Genomic DNA, 20,518 nt, shown 5'->3' with positions numbered 1-20,518 from the left:
TTGTGTTTTATCAGTTGACACATTCCCTCTCACTTTTTAAAATTTTTGATTAGCTTCATATTTTACTTTCACAGAACCAGCAAGTTACAAACATTCACATCTCCAAGTCATCAAAAAAAGGACAGAAATCCTTCAAAAACATCAGACTGTTCTCTTTACCTCTTATTATTCTGTATTACTTTCTTATAATTAAGAAAATAAATCTTAAAATCTAAGTTGTTGGAGGAAATGAAGCAGTACCACTCAACAACAGCAAGAGCCAAAGCAAGAAAATCGTTATCATATAACTCACAATTGTGAGAAAGAGTTTCAACTCTCACTTATGAATCAGATCTCCAAAGATTTTCAGTATCTAAAAATACAGCATATCTTTCTCTCATATTTTTATCCCTGTGGTATAAAAATCAAAAAAAAACAAAGTAGAGACACACCTCAAAACTGTAAACTGACTTTATTTTCCATCCCTTGTACTCTTTTACAAGCTGAATGGTGTTCCTACCAAACCAACTTCCAACAGCATGGCAAGATCAGTGTAGATCTAACCTCTTCTCTGATCAGCCCCAGCTGCGGAGGATGGAAATCTTGCACACTGCAGAACATCTGGGGTACCAAGCTTTAATAGCCTGATTCTGTAACACTGGGTTCAGGAAGTTTTTACACATCCTGTTAATTATAATAATATCAGTGAGGCTTACCCAGCAAACAAGCCAAAGCAGCTGAGCTCTGCAAGAAGTTTTTCAAAGGTATAATGGAGTTAACACCAAAGGGCATTAATAAGTACTGAAGGAAATGGGGGGGGGGAGATAATAAAAACAGGCAATCAGTTACAAAACATGAGATGAGACTTGAAGGCTACTATTCCCTCTTTCAAGCATAAGACTGATTTTCTACTGCATCCCTAAGCAAATTACTTGAATCTTTAGCCTTACAGTTCCACTTTAACTTCTTCCTGATACACCTGACATTTCAGCTGACATGAAGCACTTTCCATTGTACAATGATTTTGGGAAAAATGTTATTGTTTCTTGTACTACTCTACATTTTATTCAGCTTCTTAATTTTAGAGTGTACCTCTAGTTAGGTAGAAGTTTTAGGACCCTCCTTCTTTGATGAAACACTCCTTTTCTAGAATCATCCCCTCCACTGTCAGGATCCACTTTAAATAAGCATAAGAGGAAAGAAAACTGAGAAAGTACAAGCAAACAAAACCCAACAGAAAAATTTCAGAGCTACACTGCTCAGAATTAGCAGTGCTCTTGAAAACAAAAGCGAAGATTAGGAAGAATTGTGGCAAAGGAAGGTTTCTTTGACCCATACTCTGACTTCCAGAAGTATCTCACAGCACAATTACAAGGGCATGCTTGCTTAGCACCTCAGCCCTGACAAGCCCCTGCCACTGTTCAGTGCATCATGTGCCTTGCCACAGCTCTCGTCCAAAAGCCCTGTCCTGCCATCTAGGAGGACTACAGCTACCACTCTAATGCTCTAGTTTTTCCAAAACTTATAGATTTTTACAGTTGAACGTGAAATGAGTTCAAGTACTTCGGACTGCTAGAAGCAAGTTAAGCTGTCTGCACAGATATAACCTCTGTATATTTGACAGTTCCATAGCAAAAAAATGGATCATAATCCCAGAAGTCTAAAAAACCGTAACTGGTCTGCTTAAAAAATGGAGAACGGAAGTTTTCCTCTCCTCTTCACCCTTTCATTATCAGCAGGATATTTCTTTCTTCCTGCTTCTTTTTTTTAATGTGAACATGTTTTCCATCTGCTCTGTCTTAAGATTTCAGAACTCTTCTGTCTGCCCATTATGTATGTATGTGAAAATGAGTATACTGCCAACCCCAGGAGGTAGATTTTGTGTTTTCCTTTATATAGAAAAACCCATACACAATGACAACACAGCTTTTTTGTCAACTACCCAACTATTTGCTGAGACAGCAGAGGAATGCGGGGTACCAGGATTCCTAGTCTCTACTTTCTAAGAGCAGCACACAGTGAGGCACTTTCAAAGATGAACGGTAACAGCATCTTCCTTTGCATCATCAGCCATGGCTGGGTTCCACCCTGTAAATGGAAATCACAGGCTGCTATCTGGAACAAGTTAACCAAGTCAATTATCATTAAGAGACTAATCCTTTGTAGTGCAGGTCACACTGTATCAATGTGACCTACCCAAGCATTCAGTGTGGTGTGTGTTTTCTGAAAGGCAATGCAGTAGAGCGGATGGGCCACAGGTCTCCTAGACTATGTATGTGAGTTGTATTTCACATTTTGTATGAAGTGACTTTAGTGCCAACATTCACCCATCCATTTTACAGGTAAGATAAGAGTGAGTTATCTCCTTTAAAGAAAGGGTACTGAGCCTTAATGAATAGTAATTATCAGGGAAGGCATAGACATTTTAACAATATTCAATGGAAACAGGCCTATTATTCTTGTTTCTATTAAATCTGCCTTAAATAAAAAGATACTTGAATGAAAACAGGATGATCTTTTTCTTTTTCTAAATAAATAAAATCATATGAAAGCAAGAGCTTCCACAATGGACTCTACAGCAGGTGCAGAAATTATGCTACATGAAATAAATTTGCACTGCCTAGTATTTGTTTCAGTTTGCAGTCTTTTGTTATTGTCTTGAATCTTATTTATTTATTTAAATCCTTAAATTATTAGTGGTCAAATTTAACATCCCATACACACATACAACCATCAACAGAAGATTAAAGTAAAAAAAAATACAATAGTCTGCATGAGATTATACTGAACTGCAAACAAAAGTAGCAAAAGCAATTAATCAACCTTTACCAAGCAAAAGCTCTAGATCAACAACAGGGCTTAAAACAAATTAAAACTTTGCAAATGGTCACAAAAACGGCTTTTTTAATTTCAAGTATACTGAATTTTAAGAGACTTCAAACTGTTAAAATTGCAACCCAAAGACAGAAACACTGCTTATGTAGTTACTCACTATATATACTCATGGTGCTAGAATTTTTTTAACTTCTTTCCACCAACAACAAAAATGCAGGTCTTCAATGAAGTTACAGTTGTGGAAGAAGCAATGCTTTCAATGTTAATCTTGCAATAATCAAACTGGTCAAGTAAAAAGTACAGTTTACAACACTGATTTGTGGTACAGCTAACAGTTGGGTTTTGTTTAGTTTGGTTTTTTTTTTTTTTTTTTACTTCTGTGAAGTTTGCTAAAACTGTATTTACTGCAAGTACTTCAGATTTGCCAAGTGGAAATCAAAAAGCACAATTTTCACTTATGCAAAACATGTTTTGCATAATAAGGGATGGTAGACCTGGAAGCGGTTTGCATACAATTATTAGATATTTAACACAGGCCTTATTACAGCACACACATGTGAAATAAATTTTAACTTAAAATAATTTGTTTTAAGGCATTAGAAAATTCCAGGATGAATTATGAACACTTGTATACTAGCTAATTCACTTTCCCTCAAATCTTCTGTGACAAACTGAACAGTACAAACTATGACCACTGTACTCAAAATGCAGAGAAGGCTTTGCAACAATGAGATCTAGTTGATGCACCTCAGCAATAATAGGACTTCACCTTCCAAATATCACATCCATATCAAGCCTGTAGATACACTGTAGGAAATATCAAAAGCACAAGTCTCTTACAGCGGGTTTTTAAGGAAACCTTTCCCATTCTTTCTACAAATAAAGCAAGCAGATAATCTGGGGGCTAATTCAACAAGATTTGTTTTCCAAATCAACATCATCAATCATTTTTTTGTTCAGGTTTTTTTTACTGGATATGCATGGCATTTTCACCTTGCAGTAACACAGGAGAAGGAAGCAGTTCCTGACTCTAACGCTGCACAAGGAAAAAGACCAAGAGCTAATTTGCAGCAAAGCCCAAAAAAGCTGTTCCATCCTGTTGGCTTGATGCCCCTTCAGCTCATCTACTAGGCCTCTGAAATCTATGTCAAACAGGTTGGCCAAAAGAAACACTGAAGTTTGCCAACATAAGATGATCCTACACCAGCTTTTCACCTGCCTTTTCCATTCACACACCTTATTTCCAGTAATCTTACTGAACTGGGCTGTCCTGGTTGAGATGAAGAAATGCATGGCAAATACCACTGCAGATGAGGCACCAACAATCAGTTTTACGTACAGGCACAGACATCTTCATCCCAACCTCGTGGTGTGTAGCCATCTGCAGTCTCAGTCCAAGGAGTAAGCCAGACTGTCTCCAACCCCAGGCTGCAAGCTGAGTCACTGGTGAAACAAAGGTTTTGGTCACACTGAGAGGCAATCCAGCTTGAGCTGGTGGGTACCTGAATCCAAGAAGAGTGAAACTCTCCGTACACTTTCCCCAGGAGAGTCCCCTAACTAGCAGCTTGCTGGAGAGAGCAGGGAGGAAGCTTTCAGCTGCTCCTCTGGTGAGGCTGTGCCACAGCAAGGGAAGCAGACAAAATGTCCATCAGAAAGCTGAGTACAGAGATCACCAGTAACATGCACTGGCCCACAGGACAGGGACAGGCTTTGGTCCTTCCTCAGGAGATCTCTGGCACAGCACAATGAAGTGCCCAAACAGTGTGTGAAACACCAGAGAGACTGAATCCAACACTTCTACCTGGTCCAACTGTGCTGCTGTATTTCTTGTCCACCTCCATCATGACTCAAGTTCATTTCAGAGCTCAGAAAGTTACACTACAGTTACACCTTGATACAGTATTAAGCAAATTATCAGAAAACAGTGCCTTGGATCAGGAATACCCTGCACAAAAAAAAACACTACTAAGAAAAAACACACTTTCCTGAAGAATCTGTTTTCCTATACATTTCTATTCTTAAGAGTCCAAGTTAGAAGTATGAACTGACCATTTTACTCATGCAATTAAACTATCCTTTGTGTGAGAGGCTAATTTCACACTTATTTCAGTAGTATCTAATTTCTCTCAGAAATAATTTCTGCACGCACTTAAATAATTCACAAGGAAAATGCACCGTCTACTGAGAGAACGATAACATTTGTTTAGATCAACCGTAAAGACAGATGTGCACAATACTGCAACACCACCAAAAGAAATGGGCTTAGCTAAGTTTTGTCATTTGGACAGTATCTCTTTCATTGGATCATTAGCTGCTTAATTTTTCTTCTCTGTAAGTGTCAGGGCTATCACAAACCGGTACAGAATCCAGGCAGTTAGTGAGAAACATAATAATCTCTGAACATGACAGGCAATGTAAAAACCTGCTTCTACTCTCTTTTGTCCATACAGTCTTAACTTATATCGAGGAAATGCTTCCAGTCTTCATCCAAGGATCTCCCTTCAGAGAACCCAAATTAGTTCTCACAGTTACTGTGCCTGGAATAGAGCTAATTTCTCAGTCTCCAAAGCATTTCAGCAAGTGAATGGGAAGTGGTAGATAGATTAAATTAGAAGATCAGAGTTTACAGTCATTGAGCTTCAGAAAGCAATTTACTGGCATTCTCTATTTAATTATATCAACACCTCATAACCATTAATGAATTTATCTTTACTGCACTGAGATTAAGCAACTCTATCATAAAGTTCCACAGTTCCAAAGAAGTCTACATCTGAGCCAAGAATTATAAATTTTAGGATGGTATTTTGTCTCCATCATCATCATTCTTAAAAATGTTAAAAGCAGTTAATTTCAGCCTCATGAGCCATGACTGCTGCCCCCTTCCTCACCTACTTAAGATAAAAAAATAATATTTGTTTCTCTTAAGGCCATTCTTGCCCACTACATTCCTACTGTGTTCAACCCTGACAGCAGTTTACTGAACATAAGAAAAACAAGTATTTTTCAGCTACAGGCCGATGGCCTGACATGTACAAAACCTGCTCCTCCTCTCCAACCCACAATGCCTTCTTGAGGCAAAAGAGAAGGCAAACAAAAAAGTGGGGAAAAGGGGGGGGGGGGGGGAAGGCTGAAGAGTGGGAAAACCGCTTTCCACACTAACCGAGGAGGAAAGAAAATACAAATCCCCACAAAGGCTGTCCACACTTATGACAGTTGTCTTTCTCTGCTTCAGCAGTCTGTCGGGGTTTTTGTTCCTAACCTCTTTTCTGGTATGAAACTCCATTACTTTCACCACAGTTTAGGTCAGTTTCAAGAAGGGTGCAGGGAGGCAAGTTCTGAAACTTTCCATGTACACCATAATCTACATATATACTTAGATATCTGGCAAGACAAAAAAAAGGATAAATACTTAATTTTAACTTACAACTCTAAACAAACCTGCATTTCTGTAAGGCAATCAAAAACTAATATCCATAGATAGGTGCAAAAGGACCAACATTTGTCACTGAGGAAAATTAATCTTTAAATCTATTACAAACTAGTGATCCCTGGAGACCTCCAACAGACACGGTCCATACCTGTTTATCAAGAGCTAAACAAGAAGGTAAAGATTTCTGGGAGGTTTTCAATTTTGTGCCTAAAATCTTGGGTTTAGGTTGCTCTCCTTGAAATGTAAAGAAAGAAAGAATTGTGATTTATCTATTATATCCAATGTGACTTTTGTATTTTTGTATGAATCAAAGTAATAAAAATTTCTGGAGACAGTGATGTGCACTGGGTTAATAATTACTCGTAAGAAAGATACCGGAGAGAACAAAACAGATTCTCAATATACTGTACCATCTTCCGCTAGCAGGCACACACAAAACACAAAGATAACATACTACATTCAGACAGTACTAATATTCAGGATTTTAACATCTTGCTACAACTATATAAAACTCTCTGCATAAAGGTTACCTCTAACACATCTTCCAACTCTTAAACACATTAAAAAACACCCTTATTACATTGTACATTTAACCACAACATAAGAAAAGGTTAGCTCCCAATAATAACCTTATAAAGAAAGTACAGTATCAGTTAAATGGATTTTAAGCAAGGGTCCAAGATCATATTAGGCAGCAATTATAAGCTACAAATTGTATTTCATATCTTCAGCAAGAGTTAGCACAAGTCTTGCTGAGTCAAATCTCTGCTATAAAACCCCTTGCCATGCTTTAAATGCTGCAGGCAGCTGAGCCCTGAGGGGTTAAAGCTAATGCTAAAGGTAAAGGCTGGAGAAGTTGACCAGGTATCTCATGGCCATAGATCTAAGCATGTCAGTTACGGGCATATATACCCTACTGTGTTTACCAGTCAAGGCCAGGAGTAATAGATCAAGTTCATCAGCTGTCGGGGAACCTACCACAGCAGCAGCAGGGCAAAACGTTAGTTTCTCTGTGCCTTCAGCAATCTGAGTAGTAAAGGTGACACTGGATGGTGACTCACTATTTCCATCCGTCAAAGGAAAGTAAACACATTAAAAGTGTTTCTTCCAAACAACATCTCCTGACAAAGAGGCCCCCTAAGTCTTGGGAGTAAAAAGAAGCGAAAAAAGAACCCATCCCAATCAGAAGGCCTCAAAGAATGAGCATTCTCTTACCACAGCCTCCCAGTTTAGCAAAGCAGCCATCCTTGCAGCCTGACCCAAAGCGTCACTTACACCATGACCAGCCACCGCTCTCTGCAGCCAGGCTCTCAGCACTCACCTCGCCACCTTTCCTCCTGCCTCTGGGAAGGTCCCCCCAGACCGTGGAAAAGTAGGGGGATCCAGGGGTCTTCCCCACTGGAAGGGGTCTCCCAAAGGAGCAGCTTGCTCCGTCCCGAGTACGCGGCGTGAGGCTTGGGTCTGCGTCTTGTTTTGTTACAGAAGCAGTCCAGACTGTGTCAGTTTGGATTGCAACACAAATATTGTGCAACTCCAGACTCCTTAGTTCCAATTATGGCAATATTGCAGGTGACAATGGAAAGATACTTTGAATAGGCTGTGGTCACTTTCTGCTCCCACTCACCTGTGATTTAGATGAAGAGAAATTCAGCTAAAGGAAATTTTGGTGATAACTGAATCTGAAGCAAAACTGTATGCCTAGCAGTGACTTAAAAAAATGGTGTCTTCCCCATTCTGGTACTAATTTAGTGATAACAACAAAGACACAAATGGCAGTCATTGGGTATAGAGAGTATTTATAAAACTATATTAAAATGATACATAAGTATAATTAGAGGTTTTGATACAAGTACTATTGATTCACTAAATGTACAGGAGCCTCAGTGTAATAATGCTAATGGTTTAAAATTTTACTCTAGTTACTGAAGACACGTAGTGAAACAGGGGTTAAACTAACACTCTAGTTAAAAGTCCAGGACAGTAGGTTCCATTTTTACACATAATTGAATAATATAAATGTATTCTTCTACTGAGTCACACAAAGTTTTAAAGCGCCCAGCCTGCAATTCAGGAGGACCAGTCAAGTATCATACAGTTTGCTCCACCTACTACTCTTCTCACAACCTACAGTAACTCTCATGCGACAACCAAATGATAAGGGGAAGGAAGAGTCTCAAGAAATGAGAGCAAAGCCCAACCTTGTAGCCATACCCTTTCTAAAAGAATAAGTCGCAAATTACTGGTGTTCACCCACTACGTTGCAAGCCCAAAGCTGCTGCTAAGTGCCAGACTTGCTGCATATGCACAGTAGCACTGATCATGCAGCACCCAACACCCTACAGTCCCAGCACGAGGTATGTCACGCTTGGCTATCATGCTCGGGTGACTACGCTGGACACCACTGATTTAAAACAAGAAGGTACATTCATTTTTTAAGGAATGTCTTTCTCATATGTCTTTGGATCCTCAACAATGATGTACCTGACTGCTGTACTCTTCTAAAGAATTTACTGAATAAATGGAAGGGAATCCTTGAAAGTATTTAAGTATTATGAAAAAAACACTTTGAATATGGAATTTTTCATCTTAGTGGTAACTTACTCAGAGCCTGTCAACAGTTGGTGTAAAAACCTGTATTGAAAGAAAAACCGAAAACACTTGGATCTGGCTTAAATACACACGTGCTGTTCCCCACTAGCCCCAGTCTAGGTGGCTTCAAAGAGCATCTAAGTACCTGGTAACTTCTCAACCTCAGAAACTGGTTTTGCACATGAACCTACCAATGCATCCAAAGCATCGACCAACCTCAGTGCCTAAGCTAAAACAAGAAGTCTTCTCATCAACTTCAGGAAATTTGGGATCAGGGCTCAAGGTCTTGGGAGAGATTTTTCAACACAATTATGTGGCCATCCTCTCAAGTACATCCCCTCCTGAAGCATAAGACAGGTCAAGCTGCAAGAAGGGCACCTGTGTGCCACAGCAGCTGGGACACTCAGTCTGAGCAGGGGTCAGTCCTGCTGCCACCAGTGGATCAAGCTGCTCCACCACCCCCCACTCCAGACCCCGCTGCCAGTCCAAGCCCCCTGAACCCTACAGCCATCCCAAGGGCCAATCAACTGCTGGGACATGGCAAGGCACCAATGACACAAGCCATGCTCTGTCTGGAAAGTAGTTTAAACTTGGTCTGGAAGCAGCCTCCCCTCATTTTTTCAAGGACGATTTTGGAAGGGCAGGTTTTCCCATCACAACCCTTAAAATACCTTTTGTACTTTGTGAAAGCCACCCTCCAGCACAGTCAGATCCTGCCCAGAAGAAACCGGCTCCTGAAACACATTCTCTGTTTTAGCAAAGGACTGAACATTTTTGTCTTTACTGACTGCACTCTTCTTTAGGATGTCTTCTGCCCCATAACCTGAGATGCATCAGATCCACCCAATGCATTCATTTTCCTTCTGAAGTCAGTAGCCTCCTTCCTGGAAAGCTGTGGATGGACCCAGGAGCCCTGCACCACTGTGCAGCCACATGTGCGGGCACAGGCATAGAGACACGCTGCTCCCAAAGCTGCACAGCTCCGCCGGAGAAACATCTGAATGATCATCATCTTCCCCACCTAGCAGGTCCTGCAGCTATACACAAATATTTTGGCAGTTGTACCAGTCTCATGGCTTCTCTGTGATCACTTGAAAGCTTGATCTGGCTCCCACATACAACACCAAAAAAAATCCAACAAAACCCCCTCAACTAACATTTTTAAGAGGTTGCCATATCACAGTTCACAAGATAGAAATTTCTGGGTGCTTAGGTATACTTCATGCTCTTTCCTCATCAAAACTAGAGGCCTAAGAACAGATTGGTCACCACATCCAATGCTAAACACATCTTTAACTCTTCTACAAGATGTCAGTCACTTAGAATTAAATGACAAAGTATGTCAAAATTTGTCACAATATGTTTAATTCCTTTTCTTAAACAAAAGAATGTGCAAGGATTTATGACTGTGTGAAACTTCTTCCGTATAGCAAATATAGTTATTTCTTGAATTACTGACCATACATAATCTTCAATGTATGCTGGCAGTTACTGTGTACCAAGAACAATTTACAGGCATCATCACAACATTATAAGTAATTTAAATGCATTCAAGACCGGTAACAAATGAGTCTGAATGAATTTCTGTATGAAGGCATTTCACCATCTTTAGCAAAGTACCATCCTAATATTTTTACAATATTAGCACCCATATATTCCACCAATTGATTTTCAGTGAAGAATGATTTCTACCATGTATCAGGGAGTCCTCAGCACCCTTCCTCTTACATTCACTTTGCTGTACAAATTATAATCATTTATTCCTTATTGAATTAAGTATGTTCTTCTACAAAGATGAAAACATGTTGACACAAGTGAAAAGCACAACAGTTCACCAGCTGTGCATATCTCTGCAGTCTGTGCACACCTGACTGCATTAGGTTTTTGTGTTTTCATTTTTAGGTCATGAGAATACTCTAAGTGCTGTAATGAAACCACAGTCCTGTGTGTGTTCTCTCACAGAGAAGTGCCTCGAATCATAAATATTTCAATTACTGTATTTTAGACTCTAAAAGATGCCAGCCTCTGTTTTCTGTATACTTTTCTTCCCCTTTATCTTCAAAAGAGCTCTGTCCCTCCTCTGCCACACTAAGGAAGTGATACTTTGATTTGCAGTAATTAAAAATCAACTTTCAATGTTAACTAATAAATAAGTTTCCAAAGAATTAACAAGATCTAATACTTAAAAAATAGCTTGCAGCACTCGATGGCTTCAATCATGGCCAGTGTAAACTGACATCACTCCCATGCCTGCCAGATCTGTGTCTGACCATGTGTGCAACGCCGGCGTGCAAAAAGTTCATTATTTTCTCCCACAGGCAAAGTGAAGGTAAAAAAATCTATTTCATATACTGGGTACCAGATAAAAATCACACCGCTCTTTCTTCTGTGAACCGGAGCCCCTATTTTCTGAGAGGCTGCCCACCTCCTGGCAGCGCTGCCTGCGCCTTCGCTGGCTCCTGCCCAGCCACATGTTTTCTCTGGCCTCTTTCCACAGCACTCCCCAACTCTCCATTGTTTGTGTGTTGTCCTTCTCCTTTCCAAAGCCCTTCATGGCTTCCCACCACTAACCCTTAAAATTTCTTCTACATTATTTGTACATGGCAAAACTTCACAATTTCTGATCTAATTTCTAAGCCGTTAAATGTCAACTACAGCTTTTACTACACAGGTATCACCCACTGCTTGTTTTTACTAGATTTTACTACAATTTACTAGGTTTTACTACAATTCCAGGAGATCAATATGCCTCCTCAACATCAATAGTAGACTTACAAAAAGACAAATCAACAACATAATTGAGAGTATCTTTTTATCGAGAAGACTTAGTAATGATGGAACGGCAAAGTTTAAATGGCGTTTAGGGATATTCACCGCTTAAATTTTCTTCACCATTCCTGAGCAAACTCAAAATCAACATCTGATAGATCCTTAGCACAGTATTGTGATTCAAATAACTTAGCAACTGGTATTGTTTCTCTAAATAGAAGTTCCTTAGTTTGCAAACTGAATTTATCCTATCTGGTCCTGTTAGACAAGCAACGCAATACACTGAATTTGTAGAACCATTCTCATTCCTTCCCTCAAAGGACAGACCACAGAAACCATAGTGGTAAAATCCACCAAGATTACACTGTTTCAACATACATGTACATGTGTCAAAAACATAATCTGTCAAATAATTACAAATTACATCAAATACATAATTGGTATTTTTAAAATATGTATTGTGTTGAAATAGGGAAGCTGGATAATGGAATCAATTAGTATTTAAATTTACTTGGGAGAGAAACTATGACCTAAGTTGCAAAATATGCATCATGTTGCAACGGAAAAATTGAATTACTCTAACAGGATAATCAACAAAACATCAATCTTAAAAGATATAGGAAATTTTTCATAACAATGTAAATACCTGTCCAAAGAGATAGCGGGCTTCGAAAAACGCAGTGACTTTCTAGTTATACGTAACAATATACCCCCTAGCCTCAAAACGCTACTCTTCAAATAAATTTCCAATTTGGGGGCCAGTAGTAAAGAGTATCTTCCACAGGGATAAGGTTGGCACAGGCCCACTGGAATCTCAGTGATCCTCCCAACTTCCTGGGGGCAAACTAGCTGAAAGAGGACTGAGATCAGCAGTTTACAGAAATACTTTATTTGGTGCAATTTGCAGCCATGGTCTGATGCACAGCAGAGGTACAAAGGACCAGCTCACTGAGCAAAGGAGCTGCAGAGTCTCTATGGACCTCGCAACCACCAATGGGCTGGAAACGTCTCCAAACAGAGACACCCCACGACCCACTTTTGGTACCTGCTGCCCACAGGAAGGATGAAGACCAAAGTCTCTTGGTAAACAAGTAAGTTCCACGGGTAGGCCAAAGCCAGCCTGTGACCCCAAAGAGGGCTTGGGTTTTATGACAGAAAACTGTAGTCACTCCTTCCACCCCAAAAGAGCCATCACGCAGCAGCGAGGGGTGGGCAGGGGGGGACAGGGCAGAAAATGTCCCTTCTGCACGTTGAATGAAGATGCTGCCTGTCCCTTAAACTCACCTGCCTGTTACTCTCTCACACAACCTGATCAATTAGAAGGTCATCTGCGTTACCTACAGCCACAGCTGCCACCAAACTGAAGAGACACCACACTTGGGGCTTGTCGAGGGTAAAGCTCATGGTATCCAAGGGAATCAGCTCTACTCTCAGCAGCCAGCCTGACTAACAGACATATTTAAATAAAAAACAAACTGCAGTGAAACCCCTTCCAGCTACAGACATGTGATTACTATTTGCAAGAAGAAATAACAAACTAAACAGATAAAAAGTTAAGCCTACAATGTTCTTATTCCCCCTCCTCAACAACCTCTACAATTTACTAAAAAAAAAATTAAGACAGTTAATAGTATAATACAATGTGCTTAACATTTGAATTTAATTTTCCTTAGAAGAGGAACTTAAATCTTGATATTAAACACAATTCCACACATAACTCACTCTTCAGAGTTCAAACTTTACTAACACCGTCCCAAACTACACTTTGGTGAACCAATAAACATCATAGCAACTGTTCATTAAACAGATTATTTTCAGCTACTTCAGTGATGACAGCATAGGCGAGCTATTGCTGGCACTTTCAAATTCAGCTTTTTGACATAAAACATGGTCTTGCCCTTAAAACACAAACCTAGCAGAAATGGAGGTAAAAAAAAAAAAGGCAGAAAAGCCAAAACAGATGCAAATCAAAGGATGGATGCCTCTTATAATTTGCAGTAAACATCTTGGAAGATTTTAAGAAGTATTAAGTGTGATTAAACTACTGAGAGCCCCAGAAAGGAGAAAAAAAGATTATCAGTGTTAATACTTGTGGGAATGCTCCTTGTTTTTATGCCAATCTAAAAGTTTTGAAATTTAAGTTTAAAACTATTCTTGGAAATTATGACAATAAGGTTAAGTACGCTCATTCTGTGAAGGAATAAATGTGGAAGAAAACCGGCAAACAACTAACAAAGAACTATATAATTGGAATTTGAAGATTAACTTTACTTCAAAAGATTAGTTTATTACAGCAAGCCTTTTCTGTAATTTCATCTTTTTTATTCAGTTTTTCTGGTGCCACTAATTTACACATACAATCAAGAAGGATCTCAAGTCAAAACAGGACAGGGAACGGGAATCTAAATGACCAGTACTACTTTCTAACAAGGATTATTTGAGAGGTATGTTACAGTGGCTGTGAAAAAAAAAAAAAATTAGATAATTTGCATTACTTCTAGACCCACTAGCTGTCACAAAATTTTAAATCAGTAATCAGTCTGAGTGTACCAAAAATTATTATTTTGCAACAAAGTTGATAGCATTTTTCAGTTTGACCATGATTTGCAATTTTCTCCAGTCAAAATAATTCCATGGGTACTTCTCAGTGACCTATGTCCTAAATCATTTTCAATTCCTACGAGCAAGTGACCTCTTCACAATCTGACTCACAAAGAAAAAGCATGATGACTCCCATGAACCGTTCTTTTTCAACCACCATCAGAATTTAATTTCTCCAGAATAAACCTGGTAAAAATAGAGATGGAACAAAAGAGTACTCAGTGTTCAAGAAATATTAATTAATCACCCTATCAGAAAGATAAATACCAGCCATCACATTTTGATGATGAAAAACAGAGGTTAAGTGACATTTTCAATGACACATAGCAAAACACTGCCACAACATGGATCACATCTCAAAAGTTTTCTATTGTTTTCAGCCCACTAGCCTTGAATAACTCCTGTGCATGCAATGCTGAATCAGGTATATTCCTCAGAATATAAAAAGCTTATTCTAGCTCACGTAAATCAGTCCTGGAAAAAAAAAAAAAAAAAAAAGCTTATGCTACGGTAATTTTTTTTAAAATACATTCAAGTCCAACAAGAACTTTTCTAAAAATATGCTGGAGACTGACAGGAATGTTTCTAAGCAAATACACTTTTGATCTTATAAAATTAGTTTCAACGCATTCTATTACAGAAAGCATTTAAAAAATGTATAAGCAACAGATGATTACCAGAAAAAAAATCAGTCACTTCAAAAACCTATGAAACTCAACACCTGACTATTGTACAATCCCTAGTACAGCTTTAAAACAGTAGTAAGTATTCACTAATTAAAATGTTCTGAACTTGATATACTTCTCTTACCCCTCCTCACACTCAAAATACCTAATTTGGTTGGTCCCTATAGACTCTGTGATAATTTTACACAAATCTTCACTAAACAGAAAGCTACAAACATTTAGGTTTTTCCCTCTCTCAAACATTATAAACACTTCACTGTAGCAAAGATCTTGTGACAAAAGGTAAGAATCACTGTGGTTAAACTGAAAACAAAGAAATACCCAAATATTTATACAGTTGATTCTGTTTAAGCTTCCTGGTAAGGTTACTGTTAAATCTTAAAGCCTACACCAACAAGGCCTCACATGAAGCAGTACATTTCGGGTGCTATATATTAACAAAACGAATTAAAATGTCTAGTTACGTATCTTTTGTATGTCACTGAGTGACCTATCCATTGGCATGAAGGTTACTGTATGTGTTTTGGAAATGCTGTATTTGAAACACTCTTTCCCTCAACCATTTAGAAATCTACTATTCCGAGTAGTTAAATGAATGATTTAAGTATACAAAAATGCTACAGAACTACATTAAAATGGCAAATTACTACAAAACAGGGGTCTTTTCAATATCTATATTTAATATGAACAAATTATTATAGTCAGGAAAAACCTTAAATTAAAAAGAAATACTAATTTGAACACTAAAAACTGTATCTCACTCAAAAGGGTTTAGTGTAGCATTAGAGAAACCGATTTAATAATTAATCATATTTTCTTTAGAGTAGTATTACTAGCAGTAATGTTTTTCCTTAATGGTTTTAAATTACCTAGCACAAGGAGAAAAAATTAAACCTGTCAAAATCTCTTAAAACTTTGTGTCTTTCTCCCCTCACCCTCCCCCCCCCCCCCCCCCCCAAATTAAAGTGGCTATACAGACACGGCGTCCAACTTCCTAGTCCCACATTTGTAACGAAATTTCCGAGAGCCTGATCCAAGCCCGTTGAGTCAATGGAGCAATTCCTCCTGATGTCAATGGAAAGATTCCCACTCACTCGAGTGAGTCTTGGATAGGGGCTTTTGTGTGGGGAAAAGACATGGGGAAATCCTCTTTGGAAGGGGAACTCTGTAAGAAAGCACATAAACACACGGCTTCTTCTAAAAGTAGAAGCGATTCCCAGGTGGAGATGACAGCGTGTTCCCCTCTCGGCACTCTGCACTCTTCCTGTACAGATGATGTTACTATAAATTTAGGGTGGTACTTTCGAGATTATTTTCCCCCTACGAATATACCAGCAGCCCGCTTTCTGTCCGGACTATTCTCTCAAGTTTTAAACGAGTGTTTTCCTGCCGGCACTGGCTGCTTGCAGGCTTCGCCCCTCCGCCAGAAGCCCCATCCTGGGATCTCGCCAGCGCTCACCCCTGCGCCGGGAACCGGGCCCGCAGCCTCCTGAGCCCGACACCGGCCCAACTGCGGGAAAGAGAAGCAAAAAACGCCTCACGGGCCGCCTTTACCTTCGCCGTGAGAGCTCAGATGGGTGGCAAACGGCTTCCCGGCAGGTGAAGGGAGGCCGGGAGCTGGGCAGCCGGCGCATCCCGCACTCGGCGCGGCAGCCAGAGGAGCGCCGAGGCACCCGCGCCCGCCCCTCCGCCCCTCTTCCTGCCCCGGCCCTCCCGGCGGGAGGAGCAGCCCCCGGCGTGCCCCCCGCCCCGCCACCTCTCCCCTCTCCGCAAAAGGAAACTTTCTAAACTTTCCAGGTCCCACAGCCCTCTTGAATTTCAAAAGCCAATTTCAAGGGAAGGCCCCACGCACCAGCCACGGAGGCCTCCCCCGGAACTCCGCAGCTCTAACAGCCGTGTTTATTAATTCTTGGGTTTAGTCTTTGTCTTTTTTTTTTTGAGGGGGGGCGGCGCTGCTCCTCGCGCAGCCCAAACCGCGCCGGGAGGTCCCGAGGGCACCCCCGCGGGGCTGCGCTTCCCCGCCCACGCCAGCGGGGGCGCCCCGGGGCAGCCCCGAGGGGGCGGCCGGCAGCGGCGGCCCCTCCGCGCCGGCGGAGAGGCGGGGGGTGGGGGGGCGCCTCTCCCTCCGGCAGGCAGGCAGCACACAAAGGAGAAACGTGACACGTTTCTTCACCCGGGCTGTCTGCTGGGGAGGTCTCGGGGAAAAGAAAAAAAAAAAAAAAAAAAAAGAGGAAAAAGACAAAAAAAAACCCACACCACAAACGGGGAGGCGAGCCGAGGACGGCCGAGCCTTCCCGGCACACGTTTCCTCAGAAGCCGGGCCGCGAGCCCTCCGCGCCGCGCACTCCTGTCCCCGTACGGGGAGGCTACAGGTTGTTTTTAATTACGCGGGGGGGCGGGGGGCGCGGGGTCCGCGGCGCTGCGCGGCCTTGCGCGGCGGGAAGGCGACCCCGCCGACCGGCGCCCCAGGAGATTGGGGGGGGGGGGGAGTCGCCGCCCCGCACCCGCGGCCGGTTCGGTGCGCCGGGTTAAGCAGGCGCAGCCCAAACTCCGGCCGGGGCACCGGCAGCCTCCTGCCGCCGAGCGGCCCCCCCGCGCCCCCGCCGACGGTGCATTTTCGGGAGCGGTGCCCCCGCGTGCCGGGAGACCTGACACATGTCACTCCGGCGGCCGCGCCGGCCGCGGCCAAACTTTCCCGCGGCGGCGGCAAGTCAGTGAGCGGCGGCGGCGGCGGGGGGGGGAGCGGGTGGAAGTAGCAAGTCACACCGGGGAGCGGAGGGAGGAGGGGACGGGTGCGCGGGGAGGGGGGGGTAACACTTACCGGGAGGAGACACCGTGCGGGGCGTCCCGGCGAGCTGACACCGAGAGAAAGGGCGAGTGGAGCCGCGCGCAGCCGCGCGCACATGCAAAGTCTCTGCGGGCGGAGCCGCCGCCGGGACGCGCGGGCCGGGGGAGCGGGGGCGGCGCGGGGCCCTCCGCGGGCGCGGAGCGGCGGCGGTGCCTCGCGCCCTCCCGCCGGCTGGCGCTGCCTCGCGCTGGCGGCGCCGCGCTCCCTCCCCCGGCGTGCGGGTCCGCCTGTGTGCGGAGTGTGCCGCCTGTGTATGTGTTTTGTTGGGAATGCAAAAAAAAAAAAAAAAAAAAAGAAAAAAACCGCGGCTGCACACACCGACTCCTTTGGAGAAAGGGGAGTGAAGAGGGAGCCCTCACATGATCGCGAAGTGGCCTGCACAGAAGTGCTAATAATGCGCGCGGAGGGGGGGGGGGGGGAGGGGGGGGCAGCGGAGGGGCGATGGCAACAAAAAAAAAAAAAAAAAGTGCGGCGGGACGCGCTGGGCCGTGACCCGCTCCGCACCGCGCCTCCCCCGGCCGGTCCCCGCCGGAGCGGGGTGCTGCGGGCCGCGGCGGGCGGCAGGTCCACCTGCTATGTAAACAAACCGTCGGGGAAGTTGTTTGCTCTCGGCCGCTGCCCCCTTCCCGCCCCCTCTCCCCTCCTCCGGCTCCGTTAGACACAACGAGTTTAGCAGACGGGCAGAAAACAAAGCCGAGTGTTGTGCTGGCAGTGCCGGCTGGCTGCAGCGTGCTGGCAACCCTCGAGGTGCCGCAGCCCCCGCGCGAAGGCAGGCCCGGGGACCCGCGTGGGAGGGGGCGGCGTGGCGGGGCAGGCCTGGCCGCCGGCGGCAGCTTGGCCGAGGAGGCACGCGCGGTCCCCGAAACTTTCTTTCTCTACCCCCCTTCGCCCCGCCCTGCCGACATTTCGGAGCAAGGTGCAGGAGCCCCCCGGCCGCCCGCAGCGGGGACCAGCCTCTCCCCGCGGCTCTGGTGGCAGCGCGGCGGGGAGCGAGCGCGGCCGCCCGGCCCCGGGGCTGCCGCTCCCCCGGGAAAACACTTTTCTGAGTGTTTCCCGAGTGGCAGAACAGGGTGGAGAAGTGGTGCTATCGCGGCTAGAGAGGGGAGAAGCTGGTCCTGTCCTCTCTCGCTCCCCGCCGCGGTTCTCGGTCACTTGAGCGCGGAAGGCAACGCGCGGCACCGGCCGAGCGAACGCGGGTTTTGTTATTTCAGAGACCACCCCATCACCGCGCGGTTAACCCCGACCCCACGCTTCTCGTGTGCTTTTGTATCGGAAAGGCTGGCTGCATTCGCCGAGGACCACAACCAAAAGTGACTGCCGCTCACAATTAACAGGCACCGCATTTATTAAATAAAATTTTAAAATTCCACAAACTTTGCCGCTCGCTCTTCCAGGCGAAGTGGGACACCGCCCGCTCGCCGCCGCGCCCCGCGCCGCTCATTTTCCCGGGGACGCCGGCCAGCCCCGGGGGGCGGGGGGGTGCACTGCCGGCCGCTCTGCCCCGCCGGCACCGGGCAGGGCGGGGGGCGGGGGGGTGTGAAGCCGCTACCGCTGGGGAGGAGCCGCCGCAACTCCGGCAACTCAACGGGGCCCCCCGGCCGCGGGCCGCCCCCCGCCCCGCCGCTCACCCTTCCGCCCGCCCGCGGCGGCAGGGCCGGGGCCGGGGCGGCGGCGGGGCCGGTGCGGGCGGCGGCGGGGCGGCGGGCAGCCAATGGGGCGCGGCCGGGTTCGCGAGGTGAAAGTTCACCGCCGGGGCAGGCTCGCCGCCGCCGCGGCTGCCGCGGGGGCGCGGCGCTGCCGATGGGTGGTCGTAAAATATATTTGCTACTCGCCACTCTTTTGTCTCGCCCGCCCCCCCCCCCCCCCCCCCGCTCCCGTCACTGCACGGGTTAGCGGGGAACTGCTTGCTTCAGCGGCGGTTTTGCGAGCGCAACGGTTGCGGCCGACACTCGCCCCACACCCCGCGGAGCCGTGGCGGCGCGGGACAAAGTTTCCGCGGGCAGCCGCCCTCCGCGGCTCCGCGCCCCGCGGGCCGGCGGGGCGGGGAGGGAAGCCGCGCGGGGCCCGCTGCCCCGCTGCCCGCCGGCCTGCAAACGAAATCGGGCCCCGCAGGCTCCGGTCGGTGACGGGCTCCGCGGGCAAGGGCGCGGAGAGCCGCGGGGGCGCGGGTTGCGCAGCCCAGAGGCCGCCGCCCCCCGCCCCCCCCCGCGGTGGCGGGCGGGCGGGAAGGCGCGGCCCGGGGGGGAGAGGCGGCGGCTCTCCCTCAGGGGCCGCCCGCGGCGGACGGGGAAACGCCAGTGGCGGCGGCAGAAACCGCGCCGCGCACTTGTTGGGGGCAGAGTCCACGGCACCGAAGCGGCGGGGCTGCGCGGCCCGGCGCACCGGCACCGCCAACTTCGTTGGGCGCTGGGCGGCCGCGCCGTTCCCGGGCGGGTGGACGGCGACCCCCGCGCCGGCCCTGCCGGGGCCGCCGCCGTCGGGCCGGGCGGCCTCTGCTCCCGCGGGTTCCCGCAGCGCTGCCAGCCCCGTCCTCCCCGGCTGCGCTGCGCTTTGTTTCACGGAGATGTAAAATCCCCCTCGTTCAAACGGCCCCCGCTGGCAGCCCCTCTGTCTGGTGGGTAGCAACGCACGGGGAACAATACGGCGCTTGGCTGCTTAAATTATTCGCCGTTGCTCGGGTCTGCGCGGCTCTCCGGTCCCACGCAAAATTAGAGCTAAACAAACACACACTTTCCCGACTCTTTTTATTCTATTCTATTCTTTTTTCTTTTTCTTTTTTTT

At 45.6% G+C, this 20,518-nt stretch overlaps 1 protein-coding gene across 4 annotated transcripts in view; it reads right to left on the bottom strand.

Moving 5' to 3' along the window:
• The window catches only part of FOXP2 (forkhead box P2), a 444,944-nt gene extending 427,133 nt beyond the window's left edge, over window positions 1-17,811 (bottom strand). For all 4 annotated transcript variants that reach the window (XM_074903120.1, XM_074903121.1, XM_074903122.1 and 1 more), the window contains exon 1: window positions 17,711-17,811. The gene's annotated coding sequence lies outside the window, so the exon portion shown is untranslated. The remainder of the gene's footprint in view (window positions 1-17,710) is intronic.
• Window positions 17,812-20,518: the final 2,707 nt, after the last annotated feature.

Source organism: Athene noctua, chromosome 3 (assembly GCF_965140245.1).
Source record: "Athene noctua chromosome 3, bAthNoc1.hap1.1, whole genome shotgun sequence".
NCBI lineage: Eukaryota > Metazoa > Chordata > Aves > Strigiformes > Strigidae > Athene > Athene noctua.
The sequence above is the reverse complement of the archived record's forward strand: the minus strand, read 5'-3'. Positions and strand labels throughout refer to the sequence as shown.